The sequence below is a fragment of the Silene latifolia genome, chromosome Y (assembly GCF_048544455.1).
Source record: "Silene latifolia isolate original U9 population chromosome Y, ASM4854445v1, whole genome shotgun sequence".
Classification (NCBI taxonomy): Eukaryota; Viridiplantae; Streptophyta; class Magnoliopsida; order Caryophyllales; family Caryophyllaceae; genus Silene; species Silene latifolia.
This window is the reverse complement of record NC_133538.1, coordinates 259,181,573-259,183,863: the sequence shown is the minus strand read 5'-3', so window position 1 is coordinate 259,183,863 and position 2,291 is coordinate 259,181,573. Positions and strand designations below refer to the sequence as shown.

At 40.2% G+C, this 2,291-nt stretch overlaps 1 non-coding gene across 1 annotated transcript; it reads left to right on the top strand.

The window, feature by feature from the left end:
* The first annotated feature begins 1,046 nt into the window (after nucleotides 1-1,046).
* LOC141635340 (small nucleolar RNA R71) lies at nucleotides 1,047-1,154 on the top strand. The gene has a single exon (XR_012540036.1). It is a non-coding gene; the product is annotated as a small nucleolar RNA R71 (small nucleolar RNA).
* Nucleotides 1,155-2,291: the final 1,137 nt, after the last annotated feature.

Here is a 2,291-nt window from a genome sequence, read left to right as displayed (position 1 = left end):
AACTTCAACATCTTTCTTGGGAGGAGCATCCTCCACATCTTTGACTTTATCAACAACAATTGGTTCATCCAATTTCTTTGGAATAGCTTCACCTTTCATTCCATTTGGAGAAACCTCCAATTCAACAAGTACTTCCTCACTTTCTTTGGGAATGGGTGGCTCATCATATTTTGTACCACTTCTCAAGGTAATAACATTGATGGTATCATGTGGTTGCTCACCTTGAGGTGATAGTTGACCCGTTTTTCATTGAGAGCTAGATGCGGCTAGTTGAGCCATTTGATTCTCTAGCATTTTGACTGCGGCATTGTGAACTTGGTCACTCTTTTGCATTTGAGCCAACAATTAGGTTTAGGTCTTAGCCATTTGCATTTTGTGGTGGTGGAACTTGGTTTGGTTGGAAATTTTCTTGAGCTGGCCTTCGTTGTTGGTTTTGACGTTGATAGCTCGGTGGGTAATTCAACCTTTGTTTTGGTGGAGCATGGACATTTTGTTGTTGTGGTACAAAATTTTTTTGTGGTTGTTGGGGCACAAAGTTATTTTTTGGTTGAGGATTTAGCACATTGTTGCTTTTGTAAGACGAATTTGTGTGAAATTTCGTAATTGGATTGTAAGTGTTTGAAAATGTACCCGGTGGAAATGAACTTTTTCTAAAACTTTGAAAAGCATTTACGTCCTCAATAGTGGCTTGACATAGGGTGGTGCAATGTCCCGCACCTCCGCAACCTTCACAAACAACAATTTAGCTAGTAGACGACACGGCATTGACTTGTTGAAGAGAGGAAGCCGCATTTTGAAATTGGAGCAATAAGATTTGAGCTTTCAAAATGGAAGTATCGGAAGCTTCCTCTTTACCTTTGATTGGTGCAATCCGGAATTGACATATTGGGACATATTGGGCATCATGAATTGCCATGGATTCAATCATGGCATGAGCAATATCGATGTCAATTTGATCAAACTGCCCATTGTTGGTAGAATAAAGAACTATTCGGGACTCGACACAACATCCATTGTAGAATGTTATAGCAAGAAACCAAGGATCCAACCCATAATGTGGGAATTGTCTTTGCAAATCCTTGTACCTCTCCCAAGCCTCATAAAGGCTCTCTAGTCCTTGTTGGCGGAATCCCGTGATTTGGCTCCTCAAGGTTTGAGTTTTCTCCGGTGGAAAATACTTTTGGTAGAAAGCAAGAGCCAAAGTCTCCCTATTGGTAATTCCCATAGCTTCTCTATCAAGGCTATTGATCCATAGCTTAGCCTTGTCCTTCAATGAAAAAGGGAAAAGTATCTCCCTTATTTGAGCTTGAGTGACTCCCGTTTGCCGAATCATGGAGCAATAGTCACAAAAATTTTGAACATGCAAATTGGGATCCTCCAAAGGACTTCCCCCAAATTTCCGTCTCTCCACAAGGTTGATGAAAGCCGGTTTGATCTCGAAATCCGTGGCTCCAATTTGGGTAGTAGTGATACCCTTTGGAAGCATGTCCGTGGTGGGATTGGAATGAATGGAAAGCTTTACCATCTTTTTTATTGGAGATGGTGGTGGCGGTGGAGATGATGAAATACAACCTTCTTCCTCGTCACGGATTGGGTAATTGGTACGAATGCGACCCAAACCTCCGGGACTAGAAGATGCGTCAAGCTCCTTGAAATAATTGAGTCGGTGACGGAACGTTCTCTCGGGCTCCGGTTCAAAGGGAATCAATTCTCCGGTACGAGAGGACCTAGGCATCGCACACCTAACAAAGATACCCTAGACTTGGCTAAAAAATTAATGCAGTAAGGTAGGGGTCGAACACAAGGAGACGGGAATTGCGTTATGAAATGCTATGAATAGATTTCTATCTAGGTCGAATTTCAATTGGTTGGTTGGTTTGGTTTGATAACTTGCAAATAAAATGATGTAAATAATATATGATAAAGGTGTCTAGGGGAGTCGGGTCACACATGCAAATACGTAAATATTCATGCCAAAACTAGGAATTCTTAATAATAACAATTGTTTAGGTCTTGTGACAACCACCTCTCGACCTTATTGTCAACCATAGATCGGATCCTAGAGAACTCTCGTTATGACTAGGTTGTTCTACTAACACATGTTTATGGCCACTAAACAAAGATTAATCAAAACAAGGCAACCATGTGATAGAAATAATTTATTGATATTATAGCATCCTAATTTTAACAATTACAAATACTATTTATTCGTGGCTTCCCTAATCCCTAGACATATGAAATTACTCACTCATAATGGAAATTAAACTAATGAAGTATGAATTAATAAAGAT